Source organism: Pinus tabuliformis, chromosome 5_2 (assembly GCF_031772625.1).
Source record: "Pinus tabuliformis cultivar Carrire ecotype Pingquan chromosome 5_2, CPIR1, whole genome shotgun sequence".
NCBI classification, from domain to species: domain Eukaryota; kingdom Viridiplantae; phylum Streptophyta; class Pinopsida; order Pinales; family Pinaceae; genus Pinus; species Pinus tabuliformis.
Genome location: NC_142306.1, coordinates 754,269,649 through 754,282,879, shown reverse-complemented (window position 1 = coordinate 754,282,879; position 13,231 = coordinate 754,269,649).

Below are 13,231 nucleotides of genomic sequence, written 5' to 3'. Positions count from 1 at the left end.
CTTTCAGCCTCCACACACTTGACTTGCATAGTGCCCCTGAACCAAAGTCTCTAACCACTTCCCTTCCTAGATGGGCCGGTGTTCCTGGGAAGAATTGTTTTCCTCCTTTCCTTCCTGCAGAACTTCTGCTGAAATGGTCATAGAAGGTGGTTTGAACTTCTTTACCTTGATCATTGATCCAAGGTGGCTCAAAAAAATGTGAAGTTCATCTGCTCCACAAAACTTTCATTTGTATCTGTTTGACAAGCTGTCAACAACAACTGTTAACAACAACAGAAATACAGACAACAATTGGATGGCCTAAACTCCTGCTTCAACAAAAGAAACAGATTTCACAGCTTGTGAACACCTCCATGTCTTACATCTGCATACAAATGATGGACTAGATAACAAGCCCACAAAACATGCCTTTAAACAAATGACTCTTCAAGTCAAGCATACCAAAAAAAAAAAAAACCATTAAGATTCTTTTCAAAAGATGAAACACTTCATTATTATCTCCATCTTGGAGACCAAGTTAACTTCTCCCAAGTCAACATTGCATCACATGCATGTCAAAGCAATCAACCCTACAAGTTAATTACACATACATGTTCAAAACAAGGAAAACATCAACATCTCTGTGTCCATGCACATCATGCTCATGCATGCATTTCATCCTTCAACTTTCACTTAAGTACACTGTACTTTCGAAGCTGAAATGAAATATAATGTTGCAACAATAGAGTGAGTCTCCTACTTGTTAGGTTCCTATACCAATAGGTTTCATTTTTCATGATTGACTGTGGAAGGGCCAAATATGTTCATCCTTTCATGCTGCAAAGGTTCCATATTTTGTAAACAAATGAAGAAAATTAAAAATGAAAAGAGGGTATGCCCTAAAAGAATAATCAAAGGGCAAGAATAATGAATTGGTCAGAGAAAAATGATAAAGATGAACCCCAAACCAAAAGACCAGGAGAGTGGCCAGTCAAAATGCCACTACTATCTTATTTGTGCAAAGCAAGTTCACAATGTGCAAATACTGTTGCTTATCACACTTGATGGATGGCCCAACAGTTCAATCTGGACCACTCCATATTTAAATTTGTTGTTGTAGAATAGAGAATGAATATCTGTCCAAACAGTTCAAGCTTGGCAGATGAGTAGATAGGTAGAGAAAATAAGGAGCCCAACTGCTTAATCTGGGCCCTTGGAAGAGATAAGGGTAGACTTAGATAGGAGGGCAGTCAAAAGAAAAGAGGAAAATCAGGGTTTGCTAGTCCAAATGCACCCAATCCAAAGGAAGAAAAAATGCTAGGTGTAGGCTGGGTAGGCAGTTTGAGGTTGCAGAAACAAGTTTATGATCACTTTTTGTCTTGTCAAGAAAGACTCATCTCATCAGTGACACAAGTACCAAGGCAGTTGTTTGGTTGTTGAACAGTGGAAGCATGACTAATTTCCCCTTTCATTCCCCCAGAAATCATTTGCTAACATCCCCTCAAGGACCTTGGGATCTGCCCAATAGTCCAGTTTCACTTCATTTTATGAGAAATGCTAAGTTGAACTCTGAGTTTACTTAGTTAAAAGAAGCCACATTTCTTGTGTAAAAATCATCACTCTATACCCCTTTCATTTCCCTATGTCTAAGTTTTTACTCTATAAACTTAGCATTTATTCATGCAGTTTCATTCCATATATTCATATTGACATCTTAACTTACTATATAGTTCCTTTATCAATATCCCCACCCCTATTTTACAAAAAACTATATAAAAAACCCAAAAAATACCTAAATATTCTTACCCTTGGCAACTATAGCCACATAACACAAGTTCGGGAAATATTAAGTCTTTTTGGGACTTTATATTAACCCTTCCGCGTTCATAAAACCTTGGGGTTTATCTAACTCCTGGTTAGATAAACAACCACGTTAAACCCTCCTACCTAAACCCTGTGTTAACTCTCCGCGCGCATGTTTATATGGGATTTGTTTAACAGTTGGTTAAACAAATAACCGTGGCGCCCGCACTAAACCCATAACCTAAGTCTTATACCCCCCGGCGCATTATTAAAACATTTAAATATTGCGCGGGCCCCCCTCATTCCAAATCCCGCAGCTTTAAACTCCCGACGACCGTCTGATCCCGCGCCGTAGATCTGACGGCTGGCGGCGATATCGCAAGCTCTTATCCGCCGAAGGTTAGCGTCCGGGGGATGGGCGGTATTGCTGCCGTACCCCTGCCACGCGTCAATCTCCCGGCGTGATCGGAGCCCCCTCCTGCAAAACCACCCTGGGCCAAAAGCAGTGCGGGGAAAAACCGCTTACCGCCCGCCGCCTGCCCCCTGACGTCAAGCCCACGTCACCGCATGACGTTGCATCCACGTCGCCCGCCACCGCTCCGCATCAGCGCCAGGTCATCTGCTGACATCACCACCCGCCACCGTGTCATCCGACACGCCAGCTGCCACGTCATCCTCCGTACCCACTACACGACAAAAATACGTCAGGATGACGTCATCATTAAAAAGCGCCAAAAAGCGCTAAAATGCCCAAAATTCGTTAAAAGTCGCGAAAGTGACTGTTTTTTGTTTATTTTTATTGGTTCGTTTGTAAAAGGCTCTGCATGCGATTTACGATCAATTCGCCACCATAGCTGCTCAATCCGTCACCCGCTGAAAGCGACTCCACAGCGCGTCCCCCAGCTCGGCCTGCAGTCCGTCTCGTGCATCTAGCGCCCATTTGAAGCAGGTATTTACCCATTTGACCCCGAACCCTCTGCATTTCTGGTTTTCTCTGTCTATGAACCTGTAAAACCAATAAACCACAGAAATCAAGTCGCCAGCTCCTGGCAGATATACTGTCACCATCCTTGTTTTCAATATCCTTTCCACAAACGGTCAGTTTTACCCTTTTTTACGGCAAATCGCACTTTAAAACAAAAGCTCAGTCTTGTGCTTAAACCTGCACGCTGTATCTGTTGTTTTGTCCTGTTTACTAAAAAGAGTTCCTCAATTTCCACTTCCCTCTGCAAGGTTTCGCTCCTTCGATCAAAATTCAAGCCCATTTCCCCTGCATTCTGCTCACAGGGCTTGCAATCCAGCAAATTCATTTAAAGACCCTGCTACACTCTGCAACATTTGTTTTTGACCATAAATTTTACACAGTGAGGTCAGTTCTAGATAAGCTCAATCTGCAAATTCCCTGACAAGAGCTTCAGGGCCAGTATCCTATTTTCTGCTGTTGAATACACCTGAATTCCAAACTACAAACACAGAGAAGTTAAAAATGGCCACTCCAGCAGCACTGAATATCACTCCTCTCAATGCACCCCATAAGGAACTGGAAGCATTACCTTTGGCTGATAGGGACCACTTAATTCAAGACTTGGTTGGTGACAGAAACCACCTGCAGACATTCTGTCAGCTGAGGAACAGTCATTTGAACAACAGTGACATTTATGGCATTTGGGAATCAAATTTGCCCATATACTTCCTTCCTTCTGTCAATGTCTTCCCTGAAATTATTCGCCTCTGCTGTGAAAACTATGAGCCAAGTCAAAGGGCAGTCAAGTCTCCATCTGGGAGCATCCTCTTCCATATAACTCCTGACTCCATCAATCAAATGCTAAACTTCAAGCAAACTCAGCTTCTGGTCCCTCTCTCTATGAAATTCCTGCTTGATGAAGGTCCTAAACTCTCCAGCTCAGAGATAGCCCGAATTGCCAAAGTATTCATGAGAGCAGATCGCCAGCCAACAGGGCCACCTCCTTTTCTCTATATAGATTTCAATGAAGTGGGCAAATTACTAGTAGATATGATATCCTATGTGCTAGGTTTCAAAACAAGTGAACATATTGATCATACTATATTGGTCTTGTTGTCTGCATTTACCCCAGGACAGCCCCCTGCTGTCAAATACAACTATGCCAAATTCATTGCCAATAAGATACATGACCAACTGCTAAAACTGGATAGGGAGGGAGTCTTCAAATACTCATCTTACATCTATCATCTATTCATGTATTATCAGCCAGACTGTTTCCAATGCCCCATCAAAAGATTGGACTCTAAAGGAGAAAAGAGGTCTGTGATTTTTTGGACCTCAGTCTTTCATGAAGTCCGCAGCTCTCCCTACTCTTACTGTGAGTTCATTGACCTGTTTGTCTATCCAGTCTCTTGTCTCCTGATGAGAACTCCTCCTGCTAGGCTATCCTATGACATGCAGAAAATATTGCAGCTTTCAAAGAACTACAAAATAGGTGACTGGTACTTTTACCAGAATCACACTGTCATTAGGATATATGGTTGTGAGCTCTGTCCCTACAAGCTGCCAAGATATGTGCCAATGAGACTGTTTGCCTTGGAATATTACAGGCAACTCATCAATTCAGATTTAACTCATTTTCATAGTGCCAAGAAAAAGGCTCGGTTGAAATTCAAAGACCAACTAGGCCCCTTTGTCATGAACAAAAAAGAAGGATGGCAAGATGCTGATCAAATATTGGGGGAGAAACTCAAGTTAAAAAGAAGTTTTTGGTGGGTCCCTTACGACCCAGATGGCTTTATCAATGCCAGAAAAATAAAATATAGGCTGTCAGCCTATGAACATTGCAAAATCCCACAGATTGAACAATTTGCTAACCAAGATGAGTGGGTGCAAGGCACACTAGTTGAAGAGTTCACTCAGGAAGAAATAATGGAGCAAAATGTCAAAGATTTGGAAAAGACTCTTGACTTGGATTCTTTTGAGCAGGTAACATTCAAACTGCCACAACAAGTTGGAGAGGGCACATCAACTGCTGCAGCTTCACAGGCTGCCCAAGAAAGTTCTACACCAGCAATAGGAACAGCGAAAGGCAAGGAGCTAATGGATGTAGAACAGGAAACAATGATAGAACAACCAACCACCTCAAAGGAGCAGAGTCAAGGGCAAGCCCCTCCATAGCAGATTGAGGCACCATAGATTCCAGCATTGCAAACTCCTCTGAATGAGGAAAGAAGCAAGAAACGAGACAGGGAAGAGACCACACCTGCAAGTGGGTCAACACAACAACCAAAAGCCAAAAGACAAAGATTTGATCCTCAAGTTGAGGAGGAAATTAGTGAAGAAGTCATGGAGAGTGCAAGGAGGGAGAGAGAAACTAGCCAGCAAACACCTACTAGCTCATTCCAGCAAGAGCAAGAGAGGCAACATGGTATGGAGGTGTCTTCCTCAAGGCAGCAAAGCAAGCAACTGCCTAGTATTAAAGGAACTTTCATGGAAATCAAGGCCCAAAATGAGTTGTTAAGAGTACAGTTGTATGATCAATTTCTCAAGACAACACCCTCCAAACAGCAGAGATTAATGGCAGCTTATGACTTTAAGGAGGAGAAAATGATCTTAAGTCATTTCAAGCCTAAGATACCACAGCCACAAACAGCTGCATAAAGACAAACTTAGAGGTCCTCGCCAAGGACATACACCCAATGGACCAAATTGAGCTACACAAGCAAGCAGGTGAGATGGTCTATGCTACACTAGCAGACAAGGCAATGCTGGCCCATCAATTGAAGGAATCATTGAAAAATACAAATACTCAATTGGATTTGGAGAGAATGTCTTCCTCGGCCAAAGATAACAGAATAAAGACATTGGAGGAAATCATTGTGGAACTAGGGCATGATCCTAAGAAGGATGCCAAAGGCATCCAGGCCCTCATAAAGAAAAAAGAAGAAGATATTGCTGCACTCAGAAAACAATTGAGGTTACCTGCAACCATGCACCCTCAAACTACAAAACTTGTACAAGAAAAGGAAGGTGAAGATATGATGGATCTGCTAATGAAGATGAATCAAAGAATAATTCAAATGGAGCAAGAATTGGAGAAAGCATTGCAAGGCAAGCAGGGAGAGTCGACCTCCCAGCCACCTGAAACAGCTCCAACAGTTGCCACTGTTCCTCCCACACAAGCAGCAACAATTCCTCCTGTCATTCCAACATCCACAACAGCTACATCAACTACAGATGCGGCAGCAGCAACAACAACAACAGCACCAGAATCTAGCATGAGTATGGAAGAAATGATGAAAGCAGTCAAAGAGCTAGAAGTTCAGGTGACAGAGGTGAAAGAGGCCAAAGAAAAGTTGGCCAAGCTGGAGGCAAGCTATGACAAGTCCAAGATGACAGTGGCTGAAAAAACAAGAGAAATAAAAGCCTTGGACAACAAAATAAAAGCCTTAGAGAAGGAGCTTACTCTAGATAAAACTCTAGCTGAAATCAAGAAAATTTTGTGGGCCAAAATTGGCCAGTCTGTCACTGACCAATGGCAATCAATTCAGACTATACATGAACAAATAGAATTGATAGGCTTAGCTCAATTTGAGACTCAAAGGGCCAGGGCATCATTGGGAAATATGCCTGAGCAGGCCAATAAAATGATTCAGTTTCTGAACACTCATACCAAAGAGCAGCTGGCAGCTCTGGATATCAGTAGCAGGACAGATACTATTCTGACAGTGAAAAAGGTGCTGACCCTGAGGAATTTTGTACAGACTCTAGAAAGAAAGTGCCAAGAAATGCAGGCAGAAATAAATGACTTCAAGCTAAAGTTTGCAGCATTGCAGAGCAGAGGGTTACCCAGCTTATTGACCAGTAGTGGGAGACTGCTAACCCGTGAACAGTATACTAACAGGATAAATAACTATGTTTCCAATCAAATTACAGCATCCTCAAGCACCTCAGAAGAAACAGGGCCTCCCTCTGGACAGAGTCTTTATGACAAATTAGAAAATCTGTTTTACATTGAACATGAGATAAATCATCTTTTTGAAGTCCAGCCCAACTTTTATAGATATACTGAAGCTGATGAAACACTGATTAAAATACAAAGACATCAGCTGCCTACAGAGGATTGGTGGCAGGCAATGCTGGAAATTTTACCCAGGTGATTTGATTTCTGTTCCTTTTTGAGTCAGCTACAGGTCAGCAACTCCACATACACGGGCCACTTGCCAAAGTGTCAAAATAGCAGAAAAAGAAGGTTAGATGTAATGGCAACTCATTAAAAGAAAATCAAACACAGGTGGCAAAAGACAGCACATCAGGGACGCCAACCAAAGCTACAACTATCAGCCAAAAAAAGGAGCATAAAAGTCAACAAAAGCAAAGCACCTAAGGCGGCCAGTACAACCTAATTACTTCCACATGTTGCGCGGACTTCCACATCAGTTATTGCTATTTGCCAGAGTAGATAGATAAATTTATTACTAGATATTTTCCTACGGGATATTTTTGTAAAAAACTCTCTTATATATACTCCCAATTGATATGTATTATTGTTGGTGATTTTCTCTCTGGACTGCGCTGTAAATTCTCAGACTCTCTAATACAAAGGCTGTTTGAAGTTCACTGTTGCTGCACCATCTGAATGTGGATTTGATGTTCTGGGATTGTCTTCTATTTTTTCCCTTGATAATAATTTATTTAATTTTTTACACCCTTAATATTTATTTATATATTCCTCTGTTTTTTTTCACGTTCTCTTTTATTTTCAATCCCTTGTTAAAATTCAATTACTGATTAATAAATTATTTAATTAAATAATTTGATTATTTCTTCTTCTTCTTCTTCTTCTTCTTTTTTTTTTTGAGTAAGACTAATTCTATTAACAAAGTAGAGAAATATTTACATAGAGACCGAAGTCAATACACTGCTCTGATAAGAGGCAGAACTTTCAGGAAAAAACAGGTAAGAAGACATGATTCAGATCGCACGCAGGGGATTAGGATGATACTCTTCTGAGTAAGACTAATTCTATTAAAAAAGTAGAGAAATATTTACATAGAGGCCGAAGTCATTACACTGCTCTGATAAGAGGCAGAACTTTCAGGAAAAAACAGGTAAGAAGACATGATTCAGATCCCACGCAGGGGATTAGGATGATACTCTTCTGGTGCTTCATAGTAAACAAAAACATCAAAAAACACAGGAAATCCACAACACTGTTTACATAGCAAACTTGCCCAGTGATAGCCATAGCATAACCAAAAAATTGACGCCAGGGAGAGCACGCTAGTCATCTTGTGGTTCTTCCACGATACGACACCATCCAAATTCTGGCTCGTCCTTAGCTTGAGCAGCATTCTGATCAGAGGGGCCAGGGTCGACCGGCAGCATCTCCGCATCCTGAGTGCTGCAACCCGGAGCATTCGGATCCTGCCGAGGCACCATACCAATTCCCAGCTGGATAGAAGGAGAAGGACCAGAGACTGCCCCCGAGCCTCCCGGATGAGAATCTGAGTCCTCCATCTGTGTTGTCTCATGGAAGACCACTGTAATGTGAGCCGTTATCCGTGGCCGATGCAGGGAACTATTAAAAGAGAAAATTGCAGAGCCAGACGAGGAAGGAGGCCCCGGGTAGTGTCTGGAGGCTCGGTGCCGCCCTCTCCCACTACGCATGTTGGGGTAGCGACCAACAAACAATTCACTGGAGGGGGAAGGCGCATCCGAAGACGAGCTTGTCGGCGCGCGCCGGGGTTGGCCTCTTCGGCACCCCATTCTTTGGCGAAGTTGAGCCATCTATGAGGGTGCGGTGGTGAGTTGGCGGACAGGCTGAGCAGCTATAAGGCGAGCGGAGCAACAAAGACACCGATACCAGGAGGGGAGTCTACGGATGCCCTTCGCCGGCAAAGACAAATTGAACACAGAGTGATTCTCTCCGGAGAAAATTCGAGCGACCTGTGGATTGACAGGGCCAATCTCCCGCCACCCAGTGTCAAAGACGAGGCCTGAGACCAAGTGATTGATCGACGTGACAAAGGCTATGGAAACACAACTCAAAACCCACCACCCAAATCTGGAGGCAATACCAGAGACCTGACGATGAAAAGTCGAGACTAAGACCACCAGACTATGGCTCAATGCCCCGCGGAGGAAAGAGAGGAACTGCAGGAGCTGCCCCGGGAGGGCCGAGCTAAGCTGCAGCGAGGCTTTCCCCGTCAAGTGCTGAGAGACTTCTGAGAAAACCGAAATGAGAGCCGAGGCGAGGGGATGAGCCAAATGAAACAACACAAAAGGCTTCGACGCAAACCCAGAACAGAGCCTATTCTTAACCTTTCCAGACATGTCTCGAGAAACCCCTTCCATTACTACCGCATTGAAGATCGTCGTCATCTCTTGCAGGTTAGAGCGTGCGGAGGGACGAGCCGTCGCAGTGGACAAGAAGAATGAACCAGAGCCACCGGAGTGTGAGCTGTTAAAAATTACCTTGCGCGCATGCCAAGCGCTCTCCAGCTTACATGTATTTAACTCAGTGTACTGGGTGGGCAGGTGTCGAACTGCCTCGCCCCACCCCAGTCTTTTCACCTTAAATGCCACCTCAATCACCCGCATCCAGGGTTTGATTATTACTTTTTGATGAACACCTTCTCTTTTATTTTTTAATTTTTTTTCACTCTTTATATTTATTTAGTTATTTTATTTTTTAGTTATTAGTTTTAATCTTTATTTTTCCAATTCATTACCATATAAACAATTATTCAATAACAATAAAATAATGCATACATAAATTAGTTAATTAGGTAAATTAAATAATTAAACAAATTAGAATTGCCTACCCTAGTCAAATATAACTGTTTGGTTAAAAAAAATTAAAAATAATAACAATAATAATAATAATAATAATAAATTGTTTAAATATATTAATTTCCCTCCTTGGTCAAATTTAACCGTTTTCCTCTAGCGGTTAGGATGACCTATCTTCCTATTTGACCTTCCTCTGAGATCTGTCTCTTCATCTTATCCTGAAGATGAACCACACTAACTGGTTCCAAACTCGTCGACCAAATATTGGCAATGTGATTTTTTCCGAAAATTTTCATTAATTAATAAATTATGGATCACAAAAGCTTGAATTCGAATATTTTATTTTTATTTATAAGTTATTTTATTTTAGATATGTTGTATTTATTCATATTAATATGCTAGTTTTCAATGTTAGTATAGTTTTTTTTAAAGATAAAATGCATTTGTTCACATTAATAAGTTATTAGGAATGTGATTCTTAATTGTATGTATATTTAAAGTTTTATACAAATTTTCTTTTAGAAAATGATGATGCAAAATAGATCTTAATTTCCATCATCAATCTCACAACAAGGCTAGATTCGCTGAAGTACCTTTTGCATTTTAAGAATTAAGAAAATGGTAAACCATTTTAATCAAATCTATAACATGGAATTATTAACGTAGGGAAGATGAAAAGTGGTGGTTTGAGAAACAAATCAAGTTCACAATAAGGTTATACCCAAAATTATTATGACTACATTCAATGGTATCCAAAATTACTATGACTACATTCAATGGTAGGATGATTGAATAGTTAGTTATTAAAATATTTTATTTACTAACATCAAATAAGTATAAAATAACAAAGATAATAAAATACATCAAAAGCTATTATATTCTTTTGCTTAAATGTAGTTGTATTCTTGTCATAAATGTAGTTGTCTTCTTGTTATAAGATAGGATATATGCAATTTTAGTTTTTTTTTATTATTGTTTTTGCTTTAATTTAACTATATTTAAATTAAGCGACACAAAGTAACTACTATTGTTTATTGTTTATTACCTTGTTTTAAGTTTATTTTTTTCATAGAATATTTTAATAAAAGATTAAAATTTATTTAAATGTAATTGCTTTGTATTATTTTACAATTTAATTAAAAAATATGATTTACACAAATGTCATTAAATTCTTATTGCTTTATATTGTTTATTATACTTTTGTAGAAATAAGTCTTTCAGATTAATTACATTGTTAGGATTTGGTCGACATTTCGAACCAACTAATGTGGTTCATCCCCAGGACAAGGTGAGAAATACATTGATCATAAGGAATAAATAGTGAGGATGCAACATTGCCGAGAGTTAGCCATTCGAAATTAGTTGTTGGTGAATTAGTTAGTAGGTAAAGAAATTTATTATTTTGGAATTAGGGGTGAGGAAAAATATTCTATATTTAGTTAAAAATAGCTATTAAGGAATAATTAAATATAAAAATAATATTTCAATATTATTGATTGATGTAGAAATAGTTTATACCATCTTATTTGTTATGGGTTGACTTATTCATAATAGAAAACTAGTTGTTAGGAAAATATATTTAATCCCAAAATAATTCATTCATTATTAAAAACATTAATTTCAATATTAAGATTATTTAATAATAATATCATGTTTGTATTAACTGATGGAGGGATACTTAAATCTCTCAAAAAGGGAATCCAAGATAAATTAAAACACATTAGAGTGAAATGATAACAGGAAAATATTTAACGTGAAGCAAAAAAAAAAATCAACCAAAAAATATATATAAAAAAATAAAATGTAAATATATATATAGAGAGAGAGAGAGAGAAAATAAAAGAATATAAAAATAGAAAATTTTGGATAATAATAGAAATAACAATAGGGAAAAAAAGGATAAAAAAGAATGATGAGTTATGATGAGAGAGCTGGAATCCAGCTCTTACTCAATTTCCAACCATCATCCCTATTAAGATTTTTGGCATGCCTTTTGATCTCAATTGCCTCCCTAAGCTTCCTGTGGTGGAAATGATCTATCTTAGTGATAACTTTGGATTCTTCAATGCAGACATGGTGCTTCGATTTTTCTGCATGCTCAGCTAAGGCTGATGAGCGAGAGCGATTGTGTCTGATGTCTGCTGCATGCTCATTGATCCTCTGTTTAATAGATCTACCTGTTTCTCCAATGTAGGGGATACCACAGGAGCAGGGAACAAGGTAGACACCTTTCGAGTCTTTAGGGTCAATAGGGTTTTTAACAGATCTAAGAGAATTTTTAGTGGTATTGAGAGGCTTGAATGAAGAAGAAGATACATTAATCTTCTTGAGGATATCTTCTTTATTCAAGCCTCTCAATACCATTAAAAATTCTCTTAGATCTGTTAAAGACCCTATTGACCCTAAAGACTCAAAAGGTGTCTACCTTGTTCCCTACTCCTGTGGTATCCCCTACATTGGAGAAACAGGTAGATCTATTAAACAGAGGATTAATAAGAATGCAGCATACATCAGACACAATCCTCTCACTCATCAGCCTTAGCTGAGCATGCAGAAAAATCGAAGCACCATGTCTGCATTGAAGAATCCAAAGTTATTGCTAAGATAGATCATTTCCACCACACCATGTCTGCATTGAAGAATCCAAAGTTATGGCTAAGATAGATCATTTCCACCACAGGAAGCTTAGGGAGGCGATTGAGATTGAAAGGCGCGTCAGAAATCTTAATAGGGATGATGGTTGGAAATTGAGTAAGAGGAGGATTCCAACTCTCTCATCATAACTTATTATTATTTTTTTATTATTATCCAAAATTTTCTATTTTTATATTCTTTTATTATATATATAAATATATTTTAATTTTATATATATATATATAGATATATTGCTTCACTTTAAATATTTTTTTGTTATCCTTTGACTCTAATTTGTTTTAATTTATCTTGGATTCCCTTTGTGAGAGATTTAAGCATCCTTCTATGAGTTAATATGAACATGATATTATTATTAAATAATCTTAATATTGAAATTAATGTTTTTAATAATGAATGAATTATTTTGGGATCACATATATTTTCCTAAGAGCTAGTTTTCTATTATGAATAAGTCAACCCATAACAAATAAGATGGTATAAATTATTTCTACATCAATCAATAATATTGAAATATCATTTTTATATTTAATTATCCCTTAACAACTATTTTTAACTAAATATAGAATATTTTTCCTCACCCCTAATTCTAAAATAATAAATTTCTTTTCCTACTAAATAATTCACTAACAACTAATTTCTAACGGCTAACTCTAGGCAATGTTGCATCCTTACTATTTATTCCTTGTGATCAATGGATTTCTCACCTTGTCCTGAGGATGAACCATATTAGTTGGTTCGAAATGTCGACCAACTCCTAACAAAGTGATTAATCCGAAAGACTTATTTCTACATTATGGATCACAGAAATCTTAGATGTAATATTATACTTTTCTTATGATGTTTATTATACATTTTCTTATTACATGTTTGTTATTTTAATGTGTATATTTAACTCTTATATATATTATATATAATAATAGAAAATAAATATAACATGACACTCTTATTTGATGTCTATTTGTATTTATTTATTTATCATTTAATGTATTTACCTAAACTGATCTAACCTGTCACGCCCCTACACTGGTGGTA